A 25,677-nucleotide genomic window follows, 5' to 3' on the forward strand; every position below is an offset into this window, starting at 1 on the left:
TCTTCTCTCTAGTCTTTTCTCTCTTTCCCCTCTGATACCCCTGTGGCCAATACCCCCAGCCACGTGGAGGCTTAGCCTAAGGGAAAATTTCCCGGTCTCCTTTCCCTCTCTTCTCTCCCCTCCGCCCACGTGGCCAACACTGTTACCAGCTGGTCGCAATGAGTCCTCAGCGATCTGCTCCAAGGATCTGGGTGATGAGCCGGCTGGGGTCACGCTCTTGGGTCTGGGGCGCAGAAATAGGCAGGCAGCGGGCCGGTGAGAGGCCAGGAGCTGGAGCGGCTGCGGGGGTGGGCAAGGCCGGGACCAGGTACCAGGTGAGGACAATCAGGGCTGCAGGCTGAGGCAGGAAGCGGCGGGGCCAAGCCAGGTGGGGTGGGCAGCAGGTCCGGAGTCTGTAGCAGCTTTGCGAGGGTAGAAAACCTTGGCCAGAGAGATATGGCTCAAAAAAAAATTTCTAGGTACTAGCTATTAAAACTGAATTTAAGATCAGAAAAGAAATCAGAAGACTGAAAGTTCTTTTTTCCATTAGGTCGCCAACTGTCAAGATTAAAATTTAGGGGAAATGGGGAGACTGAGGCAGGTAGAAATTAGTTTCTCTCTGCAAGGAGTATTATATTTTTTAGAGGTTTATTAAAGGTTAAAGATTAAGAATATACAAGTAAGAAACATGTGCCTAGGCCAGAGGCCTAGACAAAATAACCTCACATCATGGAAGAGACGCCTCTGCTCCAAAACGGAAGTCCAAAAAGAGCCAAGACCCTTCAAAAGCCTTTGCTTAAATATCTTCTCGATCTCGGCCCAGGTGAGATTACAAGGCATTCTGGGGAAGTGGAGCAAAGGCTCGTGGGGATTGTAGTCCTGTATTCGAGTCTATTTTTTACACAGTCACTCCTTTTCCCATAACTATTCAGAGTGAACTTGCAACTTCAGGAAATCTAAACTTCACTGGAAAAAGCATCTTACTTAATTTGGATTGAAGGGACACTCACAATCAAGACAAGTACATGCTATAACTCAACCAAAGCTATTTCTCTTTTATTCCCTTGTAGCAACTTTTGGAAAGATGAAGCTGCTGCTGTGCAGCTACTACTTTCCAGATAACTCATCTTATCCTTAAAATGAATTTAAGATAAGGACCCAATTCATTCTCCATACCCCCCTTCTACACCTGTTAATTGTGCAGATGGAGGCAACTAAATGATTATATTTTTACCTCTTCAGTTTCTCCTATCTGTAAAATGAATGAGTTCAACTAGAAGTAATTTAAGGTCCCTTTTACCTCTGTAAGTCTGTTATGCTAGGAAGTAAGCATCATGAATTGTATTAGTGGTGTTACTTAACAGAAATAGAGGATTTACCACAGACTTTTGCAGTTTTAGAACTAGAAGGAAACTTGGAAATCTAGTTCAATAAGGAAAAAATTGGTCCAGAAAACCTAAGTCATTTGTTTTGACTTATATTTCTAAAAATGTACATGATCACATGGTAAATTTACATGATTCTTGTTAATAAATTTAGATGAGAATCAAAGGAAGTCATTAATAAATTCAAGACTGAACTACCTTACCCCAGTGAAACCTTTCCCTGTCCTTGACCTCTACCCTGCCAAAAGTATTATCTTACCTTTGTGTTTCCAGAACCTAGCACAATGCCTTCCACATTTTCGGTTAGGGGACAATGGGTTGGTTGTAGCCTAGATTTGTGATCTTGATGCACATCAGCAATTCTGACTTCGAATCTGAAAATTGCCCAGAGTACTGAGAAGTGAAGTGACTTTTCCAGAGCCCCAAAGCTAGTATGTTAGATGCCATACTGCTTTTTCCCTTTTTTTTTTGTTCTAAGGAATAAATCTGGATGAAGGAGTAGGAAGGGATATATTGGGAAATAAAAGTTTTAAGTAAAATTTTTGAATATAAAAGTGTACAGCATAACCTAATTCCATTATAACATCTAGTTCTGAACAACAAAATTATTTCATGCTAAGAAATAATCCACAATAGCCCTGCTTTTCTAATGTGGCTATTACTTTGGATGAAAAAAAGAAATCTTCTGTGGTAGACTGGTTATGTCACATATTTAGGAGTCATTTCTATTTAATTATGGTGCCATTTTGTTCTGAACTTTTTATACAATAACTTTGAATACCTACCTGTATATTTAAAATATTAGCGATAGTTTAAAATATTGCTTTAACTTAGGTGAAAGGGTATTTTTGGGGGAGGGGTATTTTTGATGTTTTCTAGGGTTAAACAAATAGCAAATAACAGATCTAGAGATTCAGACCAATTCTTTTGATGCCTAATCAGTTTGGTCTAACACAGGAAACACCAAATGGATGAGTGCATATTGTCCAGACAATGATATATTAGACAATGCAGTTGGATGGACCAACCAAAGAGGTTTTTCATCAATATTTGTATTTTTGAGAGTCAAACTGGCCAGCTTCTACTTCTCATAATCCTTCAAATTCCCTTTAAGAACCAGTTTAATTACAAAGAGATATTCCATTCAACAGAAGTGATAAAATATTTACAATTGTTAACTACTGACATTGACTTAAGAACTATATGAATCTATAAAACACCGCAGCAATAGAAACAAATAATTAGAGAAACATTAATTCTTCATGGGCACTTTGCACTAATAGAATAAAGCTGATAATTCTATCAAATTAACTTCTTCCAACTTGTGCCAATTAGACTCCTAGAAGAATATAGATTTGGAAAAAATACCAGACTTAAAATGGAGGAACAAAAGGTCAAGAATCTCAGGGATAATAATGAAAAAAGTGAGCAGGGTCAAAGAAGAGAGTATCAGTAAGTGATTTCAAACTATTACAATGCAGCAATCATTAAAGATTTCTTAAAAGAGATTTATCATTATAACATCAGGAATATAACATACAGCAGTAAACAAACACAGTAGCGATGTTTAATAAATCCAAAGATCCTAGTTATTGGGAGAAGGACTCAATATTTGACAAAAGCTGCCAAGAGCACTAGTTCAGATCAACACTTCACATACTATCCACAAAAATGAGCTCCAAATGGATATTGATCTAGATATGAAAGTTCACATAAATTACAGAAATAAGAGAGAAATTACCTTTTGATCTGTTGATCAGGGAAGAGTTCATGTCTAAAGATGTCATAAATTGGATCAAACAAGATAAAAGAACAGTTTTAATTATATAAAATTTAAAAGCTTTTGCCAAAACAAATCTAATGTAAAAATTGGAAAGGAATCAGGTATTTGGGGGAAAAAATTTCATCTGCAATTTCCTCTGATAAAAGCCTAATATCTAAACTATATTGGCAACTGGTTTTAGTTCATAAGATTAATTCGTTGTCAGTAAATAGTCAAAAAATATGAATAAGCAGTTTTCAACGGAAGATAATCCAAATTATTGATACCAAATAAAAAAGATTCTCTGAATCACTAATAATTTTCAAAATGTAAATTAAAGCAACTTTGAGCCATTTAACACCTATCAGACTGGCAAAGATGACAAGAAGAAAATATTAGAGGAACTATGGGAATATAGGAATACTGATACATTATTGTGGGGTTATAAATTGGTCTTGCCATTCTGTAAAGCAATCTGGAACTGCCCAGAAAGCTACCAAACTATCATGCCCTTTTAACCTGTCTCTACCACTAGTAGGCCTCTACCCACAAAGAAATCAATGAAAGAAGAAAAACATATATACAAATAAATTTACAAGAGAATTTTTATGGTTGCCCAACAGTGAAAACCAAAGAGGTGTCCTTTTGGCAAATGGCTAAACAAATTGTGGTATATGAATAACAGAATATTATTGTATCATGACAAATGATTAAATGATTAAATCAAAGCAAACTGGGAAGACCCTTCTGAGCAAATGCACAGTGAAGTGAGAATAGCAGTAGGAGAATAATTTGCATAATGATAACATTGCAGGGAAAAACAACTTTCTAACACAGTAGAAATCTAATCAATACCTCCTAAGGATCAAAAATGAAACATGCTACTTGCCTTCTGTTAGAGAGGTAATGACCTTAAAATGTAGAAAAAAGACATACATTTTCAGATATGGTTAATATGAAATTTGTATTGCCACTCTATGCAGCTACATATTGAGGGATTTTTTTTTAGTTTTTTTTTATTTGGGAGGCTGGCAGAGATTTAAGGAGTGTTACTAAGGACAGATTAATTTAAAAAATATTTAATAAACTATTTTAAAATTTTGATTTAATTAAGAGAATTTTTCCATGGTTTCATGATTCATGTTCTTTCCTTCCCCTCCTCCCACCCCCCTCCCATAGCCAATGTACAATTCCACTGGATTTTAGCTGTGTCATTGATCAAGACCTATTTCTATATTACTGATATTCTCACTAGGGTGATCAAATAAACTATTTTTAAAGGCTCAACTCAAATAATATCTCCAAGAGCCCTTTCTTGATTTCTCCTGTTGTTGGGGTAGGCTCTTACAATTATTGTGCATTTTTAAAAGTTTATATACATGTATACGTGTGTTTGTATTCCATATTTATTTATGTTTTCTCTCCCTACTAAAATGTAAGGCGCTTGAGGGCAGAGAATATTTCACTTTCATGTTTATATTCCAAACACCCAGTACATTGCCTAAAATAAATACTCATTGATTTATATTTCTGTCAGCCACCAGGTGACACTCTACCTTGGGTTCTTCCTTTCCATTCTGTCTCACTACTTTGATGTTTCGATTTTCTGCAACTCAAAACAACTTTCCTGCTTCCATGTGATCCTATTTATTGAGGTCAAATCTGAGGAAGATTTTTTAAAATAATAGTAATTAACTTTTAAAGTGATAATTGCTTCAATTATCTTGGCTTAGTCCCCAACCCTTGGAATAATTACCTCTCTGTTTCTTTCTCTGTGAAAGCACAGTGAGAGAGCATTAACAATTACATCAAGGGTTCTTGACCTGGAATCCCTGAATAGATTTCAGGCCTGTGAACATGGATGTGAAAATAATGACATTTATTTTCATTAGCCTCTGAACTTTTGCATTTCTTTCAACTATATAAAAACATTCTGAAAAGAATAAGCTTCACCAAACTATCACAAAAAGGCTAAGAAACCCTGAACTCCAGGAACGAGGAAAGCACTACCATAGAAATGAACTCTAGCTGAACGTTATAGGAAGCTGAGGATTCTAAAAGGTAGAATTAAGGAGAGAATCATTAATTCATTTTGTCTATATAAGCCCCAGCCGTAGCATGGGGATGGCCCAACAAGACCAAGACTAAATAGAATTCAGACTTGAACCCAGAATACAAACCCAGCCCCAGTCCTGATTTGAAATTCAGTGCTTTTCCCTTCTATACTAGGCTTCCTTTTAGAAACTGATCAAAGCATATTTCTATAGCACTTTATCTGCACCTCATGGCAGGACCTCCTTGCCACAAAACTAGAGATGGGCAATTTTTTGTCCTGATTTTTTAAAGGGAAGCATCTTTGAATTATAGGCTGATGAGCTTAGCTTTTGTTCCTGACAAACTTTTAGAGCATGTAATTAAGGGGATGATTTTTGAGCATTTAGAAGGAAAGTAGTCATCAAAAGCTCCCTTTTTCAGTAACAGCTGAGTATGTGGTGACCTAGTAGCCCTGAACAAAACTGCAAGGTGCTCCCTCTCTGATCATGAGGAGACTCCTGGCCACTCTAGGCTTAGAGTGCCACCTCGTGGCTTTCCCAGAGAGATAGAGCGCCACAAGCAGCTTAAGACCACTCTGTGACGTCATTGGTCCTCTTCAAAACTGAAGGACAAACAACAAGAGCATAACCACACACTCCTAGTCCCAAATGAAACAATCTCCCTGGAAGGGGATGATTAATCAAAACATTTGAAGGCAGGGAAAGCATTTGCAATAACTACATGAGATAAAGTTCTTATAGAATAGATAAGACTAATAATACAAACCCCCAAGTGTTCAGTGGTCAAAAAAATAGGAACAATTTACAACAAAGGAAATACAAACAGCAAAGGATGCTCAAATTCCCCAATACTCAGAGAAATGCAAATCAATTTTAATCCCAATAGAATGGGGAAAAACGGAAAAATGGCCCAACATTGTTGGCAGGACTGGGGAAGATGATGGGACTAAAGACTGGTGTAAACATTTCATCAAGCCACATGGCAGTGGATGAATGCAAAAACACTTATTAAGAACTTAATAAATGAGAGGCATCCTGGGCATAATGAATAGAAAATCTTGAAGTTAGAAAGATATATTTTGTTTACCCTAGGCAAGTGACTTCATAACTTGTTGCACCCAGCAAATCTCTAAATTACAGAGCAGGTACTGATCTGCTTTGATAGATGGAATTTCCTCACCAGGAGTTTCCTATCCCAGTGAAATCATAAGGCTAGTCTTCCCAAAATCAAGTGAAAATAAAAATACTAGTATTCCATAAAATTAAATAAATATGAAGCATACAATTAAATGTGGGGAAATAAGGTAAGGCAGAGCAAAATCAGCAGGATCAAAAGTGTGCACACCTTCACTATAACTGAATGAAAAGAGAAAAGGAAAAAGAGAAACAGCCAAGGATATTTTTTGGTAGACAGACCCTGGAGGGTAACAAAGGAGAACAAAGAATAAAAATATTTTTGTTTTATTTTTTATTTGTTTTGTTCTGCCTTGTTAAAATCTAAAGGTTTTGGATAAGATTTCTCTCATCAACATTTGCTTATTTAATTGTTTCTTTTGTCAATGATTATTCCTTTTGGCCCCTCACATGGGGCTTAACTGATGTGGAAACTCCTGCCACCAATAACTCATCTGTAACTTAGAGCCTTAGCAATTTCTAGGGGCAGGGAAAGGAAAAGATACAAGCAAAATTTATTAAGAACTTACTATATTCTTTACAAATATCATTTGCCCCTCAAAACAATCCTAGGAGGTAGGAGGTATTATGGTCACTATTTTATAATTGAGGAAAGTGAGGCAAACAATTTCTGAGATTTGCCCAGGGTCACCCAGCCAACGTGTCTGCAATAGGATTTGTGCTCAGGTCTTCCTGACATTAAGTCTTGTGCTCTGTCCAGCTAGCTACATTTAATGAGATATAGGACTCCAACATCTTAAATAACTTGTGCCTGATCATATGGCTATATGTGTCAGAGATTGGACTTGAACCTGACTTTTCCTGACTCTAAGGCCAGCCCTCTCTTCACTTCCATTATGCAGCATGATTACTATGAAGTTTGTAATTTTAGAAAATTATACTTGTGTCCCATGCATCTTTTTTGTTTAGTAAAGGAATTATACAATATTCTATATAACAATCAATGCCAGTTCCATATACCAAATTATATAATCTAATCACATATATGGATGAATTCACTCAGTTAATTCACTTAATTGTTTATGTGTGTATATGTGCTTTAGTTTACAAGAGTGATTAAACTAGGCCTCACATCTCTTCTCCTAGGAATTTAAAAGACTAATTTTGTAATACACATATGTATATATTCTTTCAATTAATTTTTTTGATTATACACACACATATACTATCAAATAAATTTATCTGTCTATATGCATCACCCAAACAACGTTGTTTTTTAAGTTTCTTGGAGAATTTAGGAGTCAGTATAATGTCTGCATAATTACTCTCATAAATTACCAGGGCCATAAAACCAGCATTTATAAACACAGTAAATTCCATCTTGATTCAGTAATTACCTATAAAATCCTCAGTTCAATAGCCAGCAGATGTCAGTATAGGCAAAATACACCTACCTTCTCATCACAAAAGCTATTATTATTGCTTCACTTAGCCACCTAGAATCATAGAGCATAAAGCTGGAAGGAACCTTAGAGATCACCTAGTCCAACTCATTCATTTTACAAATAAGAAAAATGAGTTCCCAAAAGATTAAGTCAATTCTCCCATGGCCATGCAGCTAGTTAATGGCCTAACTGGGACTAGAAGAATTAAAATCTGACTCCAAGCCAGTTCTAATGGCTACCTAGAATAACAATTCAGTTTTTTTCAGAAACTTAAGAGTTTATGCCAAATAACAGTCATTAGGCTGTGTTATTCATTGTGTTTCAGAAGTTTGGGTCAGAGGATTTAAAACTGGAAGGAACCTTAGACATCATCTACTCCAAACATTTAATTTTACAGTTGAGAAAACTCAAACATAGGAAGGGTTAGAGGCTAGGCCAAAGTAATATAGATAGTGAATAGCTGAGCTTGTTTTTTAACCCAAGTATTTGATTATACCACTGCTGCCTCGGTGATTCTAGCTTCCATTAATTTATATTCATTCTTTCTTTGAAAAAGTCTTAAGAAGAGCCTCCATCAATTATGGCTAGTATATACACAACAGGGCATGTCTAGTGCTAGGTCTTTTCTGATGATGTATTTGTCCCATTCTTTTCCTATGGACCATGTGTGCTAGCTTAGTGATGAAAGACTTGATGCCTTTGAATGACATAGCAAATCCTGTCTGGGTACTTTGATCATCAACCCCATGTCCCATTGTGGCTACAGGAGGGAGGAGGAAGCTGTCTCAAAGTTACATCTGAAGAATTGACCATTATAACAGAATAAGTCACCTTCTCAATATGCTTTTTACAAGGAGGAATTCTTCCCTCTGGCTCTTTTTCCTCTCCAACTCTCCAGAACTTGTGGTAAGACTCTTTCTCTTTGGGATTATCTGTGAAGGGTAGCAGACGGGTGGATGAAGAGATAAGCTCATGATTAGTTCTAGATTCCTTTTTTGTTGTAAGAAATTAAATTTAGAGCTTGACTAAATATGAGAATTCTAAGGTAATATTGTGGTCACCAATTTAAAATATTATAGCTCAAGTCAAAATAACTTTTAGTAGTGTTTATTTACAAAGAGGTGGAAAGATTGAGAATAGAGAAATGTATGAAGAGGGTAGGAGAAAATGACTAGCCTATATCACACTAAATGTTGTTCCAACGTCTAGCTCAGTCCAGCAGGGCTTGTTAACCCTCAGCCAGAGGACCCGGTAGTGTCTTATGCAAGGGTTTCACCTATGCAGCCTCCCCCAGGAAAGGAAGGCCTCTCCAGAACTAATCTCTCCAGAAGCCAGGAAAGGAAGACCAGCTACTCACTCACCCAAGACAAAGTCTAAAGGAGAAGATCCAAGAGCAGTCCTCCAAAAAAGCAGTCCAAGAGTCAAAGTCCAAGATGAAGGTCAAGTCCAAAGTCACCTCCAAAAGCTAAGTCACCAGAAGCTCTAAGCTGAAGATCCAAGCTGAAGGTCCCCTGGACAGGAAGTTCAGGACTTTTTATAGTCCTTTTTTCACATCCCTTCCTGTTCCTTCCTCTCTTCACAGGGGCCAATCATAGCTTCTAAATTGCCTAGCACTGCCCAGGGGGAAACAGTATCTGTGGGATCCACCTCTCATCCTCTGAGGGTGTAAACTCTTATCAAAGGATTCACAAGTTTCAGACTGATTGAGTTAAAAGGGTGGAGCTCTCTGAGTGACTTGTGAATTCTCTTACTTGATGAGACAGATTTTATTCTGTGGGAAACAAGGTAGCATAGGATTTAGAGGTGGAAGGTACCATAGAGATCATCTGTCCCAAGTCCCTTACTCTACAGATGAGGCAGCTAAGGAAGGCCCAGAGAGAAAAGGTGAATTCATTCAGAATTGCCTTACATTACAGAAGTCCCAGGTCCTCTCACTCAAAACATATCATTCTTTCTTCTAAGAATTAGCAGACAATTCTAAGCAATATAGTAGTTAGTTAGAAGTGGTAGTATGGTACAAACTACATATTGGTATAAAGGAGGAAACAGATATTTCAGGTTGGGGGAGGTTAGCATAAGCAAAATCACTAAGGCAGAAGAAACAATGGATATGGCAAATAGAGAAAGATAAAAATGATGTTGATTCTCACTTATATGGTTTTTAAGGTTTCCAAGGTTCCTTACATATGAAGCATATGTGCTAGGGCTATGTCAAACACCTATTTGCACTTGCAGACTGAGTCCCTACAGCTCTTTTTTTAGGGGTGTTAGATAATGTTAGAGGTAACATTTTAATACTATAACTCATGAGCCCTTACTTATGTGCTTTCCCCATTAATAATCAATTGGTATCAATTAGACAACCAATTAACTTTCAGAAAGAATGCTAAGCTGATGATATAAGAACTATTGATGATGAAAGGGACTCAAGATGGGAAAATGCCATTTGCCTTCAGAGAAAGAACTGATAGCGTCTGAATGCAGACTGAAATATATTTCACTTTATTTCTTTTTGTTTGAGTTCTCTTCCACAAAATGACTAATATGGAGAAATATTTTACATGATTGCACATGTAAAATCTATACCAGACTGTTTATCATCTCACGGAGGAGGGAGAAGAGTGAGAAAGAAAATTTGGAATGCAAAATTAAAAAGAAAAGAATGTTAAAAATTTTTACATGTAAATAATATTCTATAAAAATTTATTATTATTATTTAAAACCCTTACCTTCCATCTTGGAATCAATTCTGTGTCTTAGTTACAAGGCAGAAGAATGGTGAAGACTAGGCAATGAGGATAAAGTGACTTGCCCAGGGTCACACTGCTAGGAAGTGCCTGAGGTCTGATTTGTACAGAGGACCTTCCTTGTCTAGGTTTGTTTCTTAATCCATTTAGTGACCTAGCTGCTCCTCTTATTGTTAATTCTAAGACAAAAGAACAGCTAGAACTAGGCAGTCAAGATCAAGTGACTTGATCAAAGGCACAGCCAAGAAGTATCTGAGGCTAGGTTTGAACCCAGGTTCTCCTAATTCCTAGCCTGATCTATCCACTGTGCTACCTAGCTGCCCCTTAAAATATATATTTTTAAAGAATTATTGGTATAAAACATGCCCCTCCGCCCAAAAAGTCTGTCTTACTGTCCCACAAATGCATATACAATCCAAGGGTAAGTGGAATCAAAGGTAGAGCGCACATATAACAAAGGGTTAACTTGCAGCTCCAGATTTCTTGAAGTCCTCTCCTTTTTGGTGAATACTAGTGATATTCTCCTTCACCACATTGTAGCCTTTTGGTTGGACATCTTGAAACTGCCTTTCTTCACTGTTTTTAGTTTGTCTTCGGCTCCCAGTGCAAACTGTCAGGCATTTCTAGAATCACAATGATCCAATGGAGGTATCTAGACCTGATTTATACTCTGATTGATTGATTCAAACCAGCGGTCCTGGCTCTTGGTATTTGGAGTCAACCTGAACTGGTTGCCCATTGTTAAAATTTCAGGATGAGCATTTACATACCTCAGAAATCAACAGTCAAATAGACATTAGATTTGTTTTGTTGTTTATTGTTAAACTGAAGAAAGCATTAAAAACGTAAATTAAACTTACAAGTATTTTTGCATGTATCTTCCCTCTCTATACCACCCCTCAGCTCAGAAATATTTGCCAGAATATCCTGATTCTATCATATGATCCTTTTCTTTACAGATCAAGCAACTGAGGCTGAGAGTTTAAAGTAACTGACTAAGGCTCAGAGAGTAAGTTGGAGGCAGAATTTTAACCCAGTTTTTCCTGACTCCAAGGAAGTCTAGTGTGCTCTCTTTCTTATTATGTTGGTAAGGCCAACCAAATGAAAGCAAGGGGAGGTCTTTATTAAAAAAGAATTAGTGATAGGAAAGATGGGGTTAGTCAGTGAGTGACTTGATAAGTTTTAGAAATATGATTGGCAATTGGAAACCACTATAGATTTTTTATTTTGTAAGCAAGAAGATAAGATGGTTTTATTGGTTGGGGATCAGAATATGCTAAGCTAAAGCTCATCAGTGGTCATTTTGTTGGCTGCAATCCTAAAGATTCTAAATTAACTTTGGCCATTGGTCCTAAAAATCCATAGAAATTGACTTGATAATAATCCTTATCCTCAATTTACCCTTAGCCTTCTGAAAAACAATCTGAACAGACCAGCAAATTTAATCTACCCCAGGATTTCCTTTAACGTGTTTAACAAAAACCAACTTACTGTATTTGACTCCTGAAATCTGGCTTTAATAAATGTTTGTGGTTGAATCTTTCTTTAATCAGGAAACTGAAGTTAGCCACAGCACCAAAAGAAGAGAAGAAAAGCTCATAGTAAGAAAAATATTTTTTTTCATTATTATTCCTCTAATAAAAAAAAGACACGGTTAATAGGACCAGATCCAAAATGAACCTTCTTTTGTACACATCGTCTCTGATGCAGGATGAATAAAGTAATACTCAATCTTGTACTTTAAAAGATTTGTTCTAGTTTTTTTTCCTTTTGACATTAGCTAGCTAGCCTCTAGTGTTTTTTTTAAAAAACAAAACACCTAGCCTCATCTAGCAGTTTTTACTCAGTTTCTTTAATAAGAAAACTATTTTGGTCAAAGCAAAACAGATTTTCCAGAAAGTGCTAGGCTTTCTTGAGAACAATGCTGGATAGATTACATTTTAATTATTCTTAAAGGTTAAAACAACTACACTTTTCCTCTTCCCCAATCCCTCCCTCCCCTATTTCCTAAACGAGTCTAATCAGTGACTTTTCTAGAGGGCCAGAAGGATTGTACTTTCTAGTCATTTAAGTGTTTGATATAGCATCCTTTAACCAAGAATATTTTTCCTTTAGCTATCATAAGGTCCTTTATTTCATAAAGCAATATTATGTCATCTTCTATCTTTATAAAATTCAGTTTATATATGGAAAGAAAAAATTTAAAATTGGTAACACCATAAAACAAGAACAAATGTGGACATATCCTATCACATTTTACCTTGCCCCAAGAGTATCTCCCTCAAAGTCTATATTCTCACAGGGCAGACTAGTGGCTTGGTCTCTTTTTGGGTAACTATCTTCCATGACTAGGAAATTCTCCTAGGCAAGTTGATTTACCTCTCTGAGTTTCTAGGTTTTCATTTGTAAAATAAGGTAGGACTATATGAACTCTCAGATCTATATCTATGAAGACAGAATCCTGAATTCTGCCTGAAAGAACTGAAGGATTGAAATTTAAAGTCCTTGAGGGCAGAAACAATTTTATTTTCTCTTTGTATTTCCAGAGCTTAAGCCAGCACCTATGAATCTGGAGAACCTGAGTCCAGATCACTTCTCTGACATCCTAGGCAAATCATTTAACTTGTCACATCTTTGGAATGCCCATTAAGGAAAGGTTGAACAAACTATGGACTATGAAAGTGAATGAAGGGAATGATTTCAGAGGAACCTGGTAAGACTTGTATGAACTGTTTCTGAATGAAGTGAGCAGAATCAGGAGAGCAATTTATACAATAACAAAAATATTGTAAAGATAAACAATTTTGAAAGACTTAGAAACTCTGATCATCACAATGACCAAACATTGTCAGGCCCACTTCCTGACAGCACACAGAGTGCAGATTGAGAGGTAATTTTTGGATTTGCTGATATGGGAATCTGTTTTGCTTTACATGTTTGTAAGAGAAGTTGAGGATGGGGGGAGATGGGAAGGAGAGAAGGGAGGTTTCCTTTTAACTGGGAAAAAACACAAAACTATTAAATAGTTAGAAAATCCACTCTTTTAATTGAGGAAAGGGGTTCAGTGCTTTCCTCAAGGCCTCCACACAGAGCTGCATGCTACACACCCACGCAGAATCCCAAGACCCTGGTTGCTCTGGTCCTGGACCCTTGGGAGAGTCAACCACACTAGACTGACAACTCCGAAGAACAAAAGAATTTGGGGACCTATATACAATTTGGGGGATCCAGGGGCAAAATGATATTACTATAATTACAAGGAAATGGGGAGTGTTCAAACTATACTGACAGGTTACATTTGAGCTTGGGAAAGGAATCATGGCTAGAGGCTAGGGTGTAAGGGAAGTGGTTGCTTACAAGGAATACTAAAAGGACCCAGGTGTGGGTCTTCCTCAGTTTAAAACTCTGTTACTTCCTTATTAAAAAACTTTATTGGCTCCCTATTACCTCCAGGATCAAATACAAAAATTTTGTTTATGTCTTAAAGCTCTTTAGACCTGGCCCCTTCTTACTTCTCTAGCCTACCTACATTTTATTCTTCAAACATTCTGCAATCCAGTAGCACTGGGCTTTTTGGAGTTGTTCAAACAAGACATTCAATCTCCAGATTTGGTTTTTTTCAAGGGCTCTCTTCCATATCTGGAATTTTCTCCACCCTCCTGGCTTTCTTGGCTTCCTTTGAGTTCCAGCTAAAATTTCACCTGTTACAAGTGCTAGTGTTCTGTGATTGTCTTCATTCTATCTGGAGTATTTCTAGTTTGTATATAGTTGTTTGCACCTCATCTCTCCCTTTAGATTGTCAGCTCCAGGGGAGGAGAAAATTTTTCTAAACTCCAACTTTTAGTACACGTGCTTGATTTACATTTGGTGACTAATAAGGCCTCAGTGCCCCAGGCAACTTTCTAAGGATGCCTACAGCTGGGGTGGAACAACACCCAGAACTTCCTACTTCTACAAAATCACAGGTCAAGATTAAAAACAAAAGTCCACAGGAACACAGGAAGGATCAATAATTTTTTATTAGAGAGAGGGGTGGCGGGCAGATAAAACCTATGATTTAGCCAACGTGGAGAGCTCCATCATGCAGACCAGCAAGTAGTCTGTAATTTACCATTTTCGAGTATCCCGGGAGCACGGTGAGATTAATTTGCCCTTGGCCATACAGCCACTGTGAGTCAGATCAAAGGCCGAGTCCCCGGACTCCAAGGCCGGCTCCATCTGCTATACCAAGCTGCCTCTCTGAGCCAGAAATTTCACCAAGGGGAAACAGACCATCCATGTGCATAAATAGTTGTGAAAATTTGTTGAATTGAACTTAAAATTAACGAACTCCTGTAACAGGGTTGTAAGGCAGGGGTGATCACTTCTGCTTTTCCTAGCTCACAATGCTGTCAGGACCCTAGAAGACAAAGTAGATGAAAAATACTTTGAAACTCCAAAGCTCTTTTTACCTCTAGAGTGAGTTACGGTTCGATTGTTCTAGGAAGCCTTTCAGATCATTAGTGTACGGTTGGGTAGATTGAGGCCAGAACTTTCCAACAAGGAGGCCCAGAGAGGACTCACTACACGAACCCCTGCTTCCTTCGCTTCCTCTGTACTCCACTGGTCCTCAGCCACTTCTACGCTTTCCGAGAACTAGGAGCTGGGGGAAAAAACGGGAAAAGGAAGGATCCGAGACTCGGTGTGTGGATAGGGAAGGTAGCCCCCTAAGGGAATTGCTTTTCCCAGGAGAAAGGAGGGGTTTGTGTTTTTGTCCTCCCCATCTCCTCTCTCCTGCCCCAGCCAGGCTAGAGGGAGGAGGGGAGAAAAGCTGGAGGAGGCGGGAGCGGGGGCGGCGCCAGGCTGCCTGGAGGAGTTGGAAGCCGGGGAACGACTCACTAGCACACCCACACAAAGAGCGGCTTGGAGAAGAGAAGCGGCGGGCTTCGCTACGGACTGGCCCTGAGTCTGGACTGCGCTTCCCCCTGCCTGGTGCCAGGGCTCATCGCCCCCCGCCTCTCTTGTCCATGGCTCCGTTGTGGCCTCTGCTCCAGCTCTGAGCCCGAGCCCCTGGAGAGCAGACATGCTGCAGTTGCCCCTGGAGAGCTGATCGAGGAGAAAGAGCGCCCGGGAGTGAAGAGGGCAGGGGACACCTGAGGTAAACTGAGACGTCCAGGGGGCGGATGTTGAGGTTTGAGCCCCTGGGAGGATGGGGAACGTGCTCCTGCTCTCGGTTTCACTGTAACTGGAAGCCCTTGACCTTGGGGGGGGGGGCGGATTGGAGAGAGATGTTCTGGGAGTGGGGACCTTGAACCAAAGAGGGATGTAGCATTTTATGAACCCAATTTCTGTCGAAGGAAGGAGCACTCGGGAGCGTCCCTTCTCCCTTCTCTGTGCGCCTCTTCTTTCTCTCCCTTTTTCTCGATCTGCGTCTTTCTTTTTGAATTCCCCGACGTTGAGGCCGTTTAGAAAGTTCCTGCGGAGTGAGTAAGCTTGTCTGTGTCTGCGGGGGAGAAAGTGTGTGGGACTCGGGGCTCTTGCTGGAGTTCCGGCCCCTCCTCCTGCACGTGCGACCAGCCGGGTCCACTCTTGCATCCAGCATCCTCCCAGAAAGCGGCCAGCTGGACTGGCGCGGGCCGCAAGTACACATTTCCCCCTCTTGTGTCCCTCAACCATTGTGAGCCCGCCGGTGCAGTCCTAACTAGCCCTGGTAACTCGGAAGGGTACTGAGTTTCTGGCGAAGCCACGCCGTGGCTCCGAGGGTTTTCCTTCTGGGGACGGTTCTTTCTTTAGAAAGAACATTTCCCACCACCTACCGCAAGAAAGCTCAGATCCCCGAGTCTTGAGTAATGAGTATTGCTGTTCTCAAAACGGACTCCCCAGTTTCTTCACTATCTTCCTTTAATAGTCCGGAAGATGATCAACCAACTTCTGCCTACAAAGCAATTTGTTCAACTTTCAATTGCAGAAGAGGTGAAAATAATAGCTAGAATTTATAAGGCTTGCAGACCACTTCACAAATGTTATTTAATTTTATCCTCAAAGTAAGCCAGGCAACTAGGTGCTCTTTTTGTTCTCGTTTTAGAGAGGAGGAAACAGGCAGTGACCAGTTAAGTGATTTGCCTAGAGTCACTCAACTAGTGAAAAGTGTCAAGGGCTGGATTTTAAACTGCAGTGCTCCTGACTCCAGGTCCAGCACTATCTACTCGTTGCCTAGAAAGAGCACTGAATGTGAGATTATAGAGCTCATGTTCAACTTGTTTCCCCTCCATGCTTTGTCCCTTAAGTTATTTGGGCCTCAGTTTCCTCATCTGTAAAATGGGTCAAGGGGAGGATTGGATTAGATGGCTCCAGAGGACTGTTCAAGCTCAACATCTCTGATCCTAGGAGGAAAAGAAGCTCTTTTTAGTGTCTCAGGTCCAGGACCATCTTTGATCTTTGTAGGTAACAAGGCAGAGAGCTCTTATCAGCTGGTCCTTGTGTGGATAGTAAGTAGTGAATTGGGCCCTGGGCCTATTCAAGTCAGAGAGACTTGAGTTCAAATGTGTCCTCAGACACTTAGTATCTGTGTGACCTTGGGTTAGTCACTTAAACTCTCTTTGCCTCAATTCCCTCAACTGTAAAATGGGGATAACAACAGTACCTATCTCACAGGGTTGTTGTGAGTCTCAAGATAATATTTTTCTGGGGGAAAGTAGCACATGCCTCGCTATATACATGCCTATTCCCTTTCCTTTCCTTTCCCCTCTTCTGCAGTGAACTTGAGAGAAATCCAGTTCCCATTTGATGGTGATAGTCCTAGAGTCCATAGCTTGTTCTGTGACCTTGGTATTATTACTTCCCCTTTTTGGTTCTGTGTCCAGTTCAGAAAGGAAAAGTGGGACCAAAGGATTTGTGAAGTTCCCTTAAAATTCCAACATTCAACGAGGCTATGGGAAACCATCAGTTGTTTAGTGGCGGTGTCTCAATAAAGGACTCAAGGTTGTCTATTGCATAACTCGCTGGAGTCCTCTTTCCTTCTGTTCTTGGGTGCATCCTAATCTTAAAAAGTAACTGGTTCTTGGTCTTGCCTTGTCAGCTTTTGCTCAAGAGAAAAGTTTTCAGGGCAGTAAGGTATGCTTAGTGGATTGAGAGTCAGGCTCAGAGATGTGAAGTCTTGTGTTCAAATGTAGCCTCAGACACTTCCTTGCTGTGTGACTCTGGACAAGTCACTTAACCCCGCTTGCCTAGCCCTTCCTGCTCTTCTATCTTGGAACCAGCACACAGTATTGATTCTAAGATGGAAGGTAAGGGTTTTAAAACAAAAAATAGAGAAAAGACTGTAATAGTGCAATTAATTCAGCAGGTACTTTGGAATGGTGTTGGTAGGGTAGGATTTTTAACCCTTTTTGTGTCATGGACCCTTTTGGCAGTCTGGTGAAACCTATGGACTCCTTGGAATAATGTTTTAAAATTCATATAATAAAATATAGATTTATGAAAAACCCAATTATATTGAAGTATAGTTCTCAAAATATTAAAAATAACAACTTTACAGGCCTAAGTTTAAAAACTCCTGTGCTAAAGGGCCAATTCTCTGCCTTAAAGTTTCTTGGAAACAAACAGCTTTCTGCTTTTTCTATTTACTAAGTTCAATGTATACCATAGTTAGCTACTTTGTGAGCGCAGAAATGTTCACAATGTGTTCATTTTTATAAAATATTCATTGTCATAATAATAATGTGAGATGTGTTTTATGTTATTCAATTTCTTGGAGATTGCAATAAAGTCATGAGGAAGTGACAATGCACTTAAAGTTCCCCAAAATGGTATACTTAATATCCTTTTTAGGAACCGACTTTTGCAATCATTTTAGTATGTTTTATTTATCTAAAATAAAGAGGTTCTTTTTAACATTGAAATTTGCAGTTCTAACTTTGCGAACTTCTTGAGCAAAGGCAGTATCTCTTTTGCATCATTTTTTGGGTATCTGTTCAAAGTTAACACCAATGTCTGAAAACTTTTCCCTGGGAAAAAAAGTGCAAAATAAAGATTGTCTCATATCTGTGTGTTGATTGGGCAAGAGTACAATGTCAGTGAAATGGAATTGGTTTCATTTTTCATCATTATCCACATCACCCACAAAAACTGTGGCATAATTTCAAAATTACCTTGCAATGGGAGCTTCTCCTATATCCAAATTGCTTTTCTGATCTTTTAAAAACCAGATCTTTGAATAGTGGTGGTTTGTGAATTTTTGTGCTCATTTTAATTTTATATTAGTTGTCCTTGCACCTAATATTGATCATTAAGAAAAGGCTTATGTATAATTGCATAAGAAATAATAATAGAAATTTAGTTTTCTTCACAAAAAAAGGTAGGATCTTTTGTTTGTATTGTTTATTGTTTTACTGTGTGTGAGTTAGCCTTCTTTCTGGGAAGTAGCATAATCTAGTGGAAAGAACATTAACCTATGAAATTAAAAGACCTCTGACTAAAGCCCTGTGGATAGAGAGCTGGATTCAAGTTCAGCTTTTACCATCGGACAATGTGAGTATATTCTTAGTGTTGTCAACAACTTTCTAAGACTTGGTAGAGAAGGTGCTTATGTGCATTGGTGTTTGTGGTTACTGGCCTTGGTTCAGAGAGAGACACCCCCCTAGTTCCCAAATAATATATGAAAGTGTTTTAACCCTTTGCAGTTTCTGTAAAAACCATCCACATCTGTTATCAAGGCACTTACAAGAAAATATCAAACTGTTTTTGTTTTTGTATTAGAATTTTGTTATAAAATATTGCATGTAATATACATTGTTGATAATCTTTTGTTGTAATAAAGCCTACAATTTCTTCTTCACAACTCCATCTCCTCAAATACTCCATAGAGAAGCTTCTGTTTCTTTGCATGGATATGAAACAATCTTTATAAAGAATTCTTTTTGGATAATGTGTGGATTTAAAGGTGCTTGGACAGAAAGACGACATATTAAAACAAGACCAAGAAGGCAAGTTGTACCTTTCTTTTTTGCTTTCCTGGAAGTAGGTTAGACTAAATGATCTGTTGATGGAGGTGATGGACTAGGAAATTATTTCTTTAGTACTTAAAAAAAATGGTAGCCAGGCATGTTGAGAGCTTTCAGTCTCAGTACTTTTTCTATCTCTTAAGAGTGTACTGTTGAATTGTGTAGGCTACATTTTGCTCTTTGGCCCAACCTCTCCCCTACCTTCAGTCTCCCCCTTCCCCGTATTCATTTTCAAGTTCCATGTAGTTCTTAAAATAGTTCCTTTATCCAAAACAAATATTTCCAGTGCCCTTTGTTTAGAAAATCAGTTGTGACTCAGGACATATTAACCAAGTGCAAAAAGGAAAAAAAAAACAAGATGGAAGAACCAGTAGGATTTTCCATGTTGTATGTTCAGATATAGTATATTCAAGGTTTAAGCTACTGTTTATATTGGTGAATAAAATTGGAAGTTCTGTGTGAGAGGTGGTAGAAATGAACTTTAGTTAAGATTCTTCAGAGATTAAAGAATAAGAACCCTTTCAGATATCAGAAAACATAATAATTTACTTTAACCATTCCTAAAGATTACATATCTTTATACACACATACATTTATAACATATATATGCATATATATTTAGCAGACACAGCACCACATATGTATTAACCTCTTTTTGTACACATTTATCATGTACATAATTGTTTGTATGTTGTCTCCCTGGGTAGACTGAGCTTTTTGAGAGTAGGCACTGTTTTCTGTCTTTGTAGCCTCAGTCTGGCATGTAGTAGGAGTTTTACAAATGTTTAATGATGGGATGATTCTTATACTATACTCTTCTTTTCCTGAAAGGGAATTTTTTTCCCTTAGATTTTCCCAAGTTCTGTCTGATTTTCACTTTTGCCTTTGGAAAAATAGGGTAGGGCAGTTACATGGTTCAGTGGGTAGAGAATCAGTCCTGGAAATGGAAGGTCCTGGGTTCAAATTTGGCTTCAGACACTTCCTAGCTGTGTGAACCGATATTCCAATATTTAGTATCAGTTCTAAAATATAAGGTAAGGATTTGTTTTAAAAAAGAAAGAAAAGACAAATTAGGTGGGAGCAGCTGGGGAATTCAAGCAGTGTGTGTCACGGTATCTCCACTCCAGCTTCTCATTGGATAGGAAGTTGGCATATCAGGGCAATGCTGGCAAATTGGAAACCCAACGTGCCAATAGAGGTTTATGGTAGTGGCCAGTTCCAGACTCTTAGCTCAGTCACATTCCAGCAGTCGATCATGGGAGAAAATCAGGTTGTTACTGAGCTGCTAGGTTTCTCCTTCCTCTTCTTGTGTCTGACTCTTCTTGACTCCATGATGCTCAAACCACTAAGCCAGCTGGGTAGTTGCCCCCCAGGAGTAGACAATAAAGGCCATCTTTTGAACCCCTTCTTTTTATATATGAGGAACTTGAGGCCAAGATAGGCTGAGTGACTTAGCCAAGGTCATAATTCTCAGCTTTTGTTTGCCCTTTACACTCTCTAATTCACACATAGTACTACCCCTTTTCCCTCCCTTTGGACAGTAAATTACATGAGCACAGGGATGTTTTATCTAAATTTTGATCCTTCTCCACTGCCTAAGACTGTGCTCTATGCACAAAAGGTGCTTTATATATATATTAACCCTTTACAATAAGGGCCTGAGTAGAGAGGTATTAACTTGTATATTCCTCTGAATAAGTTGTCTTTCCATGTCGTGTACCTCCTGGCATCCTTGGGGATGACGGGTGCCTCATTATCATGCTACTTTTTTATTGTTATTGTTAGTGTTGGCAACTGCACAAATCACCGACTTTGAGAGATTGATGGAGACTAAGTTTCTTCTTTGAGCCCTTTGTCCTAAGAATGTGTAAATCATGCTGAATAGCATATAATTTTATGCTGCAGTGGAAAGAACACTGGATTTGGAATCAGGAAGACCCAAGATCAAATCCTCCCTTGATTCCTGTTTGTATAGCCCCTGGCAAATCACTTATCCTCAGCTTCAGTTTCCTCATCTCTAAAATGGGGACGATAAGAGCACATTCCTTATAGAGTTGTTATGAAGATTAAGTGAGAGTATTTGTAAAGTGCTATATGAATACTGGGACAGCTAAGTGATGCACTGCATAGAATGCCTGTCATGAGTCAAGAAGACTCAGATACTTACTAGCTGTGTGAATCTGGGCAAGTCACAATCACCCTGTTTGCCTCAGTTTCCTCATCTGTAAAATGAACTGGAGAAGGAAATGGCAAACCACTCCAGGATCTTTGCCAAGAAAACCCCAAATGGGGTCATGAAGAGTCAGACATGACTGAACAAAAACAGAAACGTTGTCTCTTGTTAATTTTTGTATTGACCTTATCCTAGCACACTGGCTACAACTGAAACAACTGAACAACAACACAAATGTTAGCTATTATTATTTAGCTTTGAAGATAGTCAGCCAGTATATCTGGGGCTGAAAAGTTCATTAGCTTGAAGCCAAACTAGTGATGAGCTATCCAAGCTTGGTGGGCTAATTCTCAAATGATAAGCATAAAGCCTCTCTAGTGTCACTAGTGTCATAGTCAGGTTGCCAGGACCTGACAGAGCTTATCCTTCATGAAGCTAAGATCTCCTTCGTGTCAGAGGGAGGCATTAAACTAAGACTTCAGCTTTGGAAAAAATATGATGAATAAAAACTATTAATAATAGTAAACCACTGAATGAACCCACTAGACTTGGGCTGAATTTCCTTGAAATCATTAGGATATTAGAGCAGGAATTCAGTGGTGCAGTGAATTAAGTCGAATTTGAGTTCGAGTATGGCCTCTGATACTTAACAGCGATGTGGCCTCCTCCACAAGGCACTTTAACTCACTGCAACACAGAAAAATATTTTTTTACAAGTTCATTGACTCCAGTTTGGAATCTTCAATCTAGCTTAAAACCCGTCATTTTACAGATGAGGGAATTAAGTTAAAATTGCTAGTTCTCATTCTGTAACCATTTTAGTTGCTCCTGAGTGGATGAAATTTTAAATGGATATTCAGATATGTAACAGGCTGCCATTGTGGTTTTTCTGGTCTCCTGGTGATGACTGAGAAAATCTTTCATTCTAGCTTTTCTTTTCTGAATTCATATCATAATATTAATGATGCAGGTTAAAGTAAGTTGTATAAGAAGGAATTTATCAGGAAATTATGAATATCTGATTGCTAGGAGCCAGACATATTCAGTAAACTAAAACAGCTTCACTCCTCCACTGCCACCCATCTCTCTCTACTTTGTGGGGGCCACAAACTGCCTCATTCATTCAGTTTAATGTCACTTGGGATGCTTCCCACTGCCCCCACTTACATCTTATTAGATCCCCCATCTCCTAGTCCCTAGGTCTGGGCGATATATTATGTTGGAATAAGTTAAAGCTAGTCATTCTGGATTTATACCTTTCATATAGTTCTTTTTAAAATTGAGACCTTTAAAAGGAAGTTCATGCTGCAACCTTTCCTCTGAGATTATCTTGAATAGGAGGTGGTGAAGTAGATTGAGCATTGACTTTGGAGTGAGGAAGTCCTGCAGTCAAATTTGACCTTGTACACTTAGTCATTTAACCCCTTTGAGCCTTTGTTTTCTCATCTGCAAAATGGGGATAATAATAGCTTCTGTCTTCCAGGGTTGTTGTGATGATAAAATGAGATATTGTTCATAATATCCTTCACAAACTTGAATTCTACATCAATGCTGGCTATTATTATTAATTTATCCTAGTGTATTTTGTTTGTATGTTATTGTACCTGTTAGGAATGGCAAGGACTGATTTTGCCTTGCTTTTTATCCCTAGCACTCAGCATAGTGCTGGCACTTATTATGGTAAGTGCTTAATAAAATGCCTATTAACTTAACTGCTAGATTTATAAACAAATCTTTCCAGCCATTTAAAATTATACCCTAGTGCTCAATAACTGATTGGTGTTCGTATCTAGTATGTTTTATTGCTTTTGTTTGCTTGAAAGCAGGGAGGTCTCTTTGTAGCAATATTTGTCTTTCCCTAGTTAAAAGAAAATCTTCATTAAAATAATGGATTTTTATCTGTTATATTAATGACTTCCAGAGCCAGCAGATTATTTGGTGCTCGCATTTAACTTCCTGGATAGTTTATCTTTAAAAGACAGAAACCAGAAATATTCGTTCCTTTGGATTAAAAAATCCTTATACACATTGAGTACAAACAAGACCAGCCATGTTTGATTAGCCGTGTTTGATCAGCAATGTTTGAACAAGTGCTGTCCAGGCTTCTAATTGCATGTGCTAAATTTCAGACATTAATGCATGAGCAAGCATGAGCTGGGGGAAGAACTATTCTTCAGAATGTTGTTAGCCTTGGGGTTAGCCTTGGAAAAATACCTTGAAGATTTTGCTTATTACATTTTTCAAAACTTCTCAGTTGTTTGTTTTTTGTAGTTGGTTAAAAACAAGAAAGTTTGAACTTCAGTTTTTGGTTATGGAAACTATTTTGCTGATTTACAGCAAAGATCACAAAATGGGTTCATTTGGGATATGAAATTTTATTTTGGGGGTGGTTCAAATTAATGCTATGTTATTATAAAATGACATTTTTCAGCCCCAGACTTCTTCTGATGTAGGAACCCATAGAGCCTGAGTTTATGTATTCTTTTCTCCCTCAAGATTGCAGCATCTTTTTTGTTCCCATGATACATCTCCTTTGGACCCGAGAGCCCTGTACATTCTCCACAGAAATATTTGCCATATATTAAAAATACATATACATAATCTTTCTGTGGGGTGACTGGATCCTTTTGGAAAGATCTGCCTAATGGCATGATAAAAGCAAGACAAACATTACAAAATGAAATATAGTTACTTAAAACTAATAAGGTTTCAAAAAGAAATGGAATTTCTGGTAATTTGTAAGCATATGTAGGGCTAGAATGTTGGGATAATCAAATAATGTGAAAATATACACATTCCCTCCAATTTAAGTTCCTTTAAGGAGAGAGAGAGAGAGAGAGAGAGAGAGAGAGAGAGAGAGAGAGAGAGAGAGAGAGGGAGAGAGAGAGGAGGGAGAAGAATAAGAACAAGGAAAAGAAAAGAGCAAAATTTGAGATAAATTTAAAAATAGGAAAATCTTCCTCTAGAAACCATGCAAAACCTTTTAATTTAAAAATTCTAAACTTAGCAAACATCAACAAAAATGTTAAAATTAATAAACAAAAATAAATAACATAAAATTATAAAATAAATTAATTATGTTGTGTTAAAATATGTACATTACCTTTAACAGAACAGGAACAAAAATATCTTGATTATTTTTGCATCTTATTTTAATAATTCTGTTTTGTGTATTAAAGAGTAGGTAGATTTTATGCAAAAAAAAATTTTATAAGCAAAATCTACCATATATTCTGACTTGGATCAGTTCCAAAGGTGCAAAATCACTACATTATTTAATTTCTCCTTGTCAACTTGTGCCTGCTATAACATTGTTTTTCTAAGAATGGAAGCAAAAAGGTCAGAAACAACACTTCATTAGTTTAACCTGTTTTTAAGTACAAATAATAATGCATTTCCAAGAGTAACAGAGTGGGGTGTTTTCCTAGTTACGTATAACTTTATTATTAGCACCACTTAGGAGTTGCTTAAACTAGCAAAATTTTCTTACCCAGACTCTTGGAACACATTTTTAAAGAAAGAAGAAACACTCTACGCACAGTAGATGTAATCAAGTTTTCTCCCTGGAATTTTTTTTTTCTTTATTAAGGTACCATGTCAAAGATTCCATCTGGCTGACTGGAAAAGGTCTGGATAGTACTGTAACCAACAATATTATTTATAGTAAAGGTAAAAGTAGTAAAGCCTCATGATTTTCATGTGTAAGTTGATCTCCAAGGCTCAGGAAAGAAACACGCTTGTCTATCTTGTGATAACAAGGAAGAAGATAATGCAGGGAAAGACATTTCTGCCTTACTCCCTAGAGACTGAGTAAATGCAGGTTTTGTTTAGATTAGTCCTTGGAGGTCCTTTCTGGAATCCGGATTACCCAAATAAAAATTCTAAGTCTTGCCCTTAGGTTAGAAATACTTCTTAATTGCCCTTTAGTTTGAGGATAATCCTTGATACATTTGGCTATGGCAGAAAAGACTTTAGAGACTAGTTGGCTCTCCCTGGATCTGGACTTATATTTCTGGG

The 25,677-nt window shown here is 38.1% G+C and overlaps 1 protein-coding gene across 3 annotated transcripts in view; it reads left to right on the forward strand.

Annotated features, from left to right (window-relative positions):
* The first annotated feature begins 15,503 nt into the window (after positions 1-15,503).
* NINL (ninein like) overlaps positions 15,504-25,677 on the forward strand; it is a 174,236-nt gene continuing 164,062 nt past the window's right edge. For all 3 annotated transcript variants that reach the window (XM_007476594.3, XM_056813792.1, XM_056813791.1), the window contains exon 1: positions 15,504-15,643. The gene's annotated coding sequence lies outside the window, so the exon portion shown is untranslated. The remainder of the gene's footprint in view (positions 15,644-25,677) is intronic.

Source organism: Monodelphis domestica, chromosome 1, assembly GCF_027887165.1.
Source record: "Monodelphis domestica isolate mMonDom1 chromosome 1, mMonDom1.pri, whole genome shotgun sequence".
NCBI lineage: Eukaryota > Metazoa > Chordata > Mammalia > Didelphimorphia > Didelphidae > Monodelphis > Monodelphis domestica.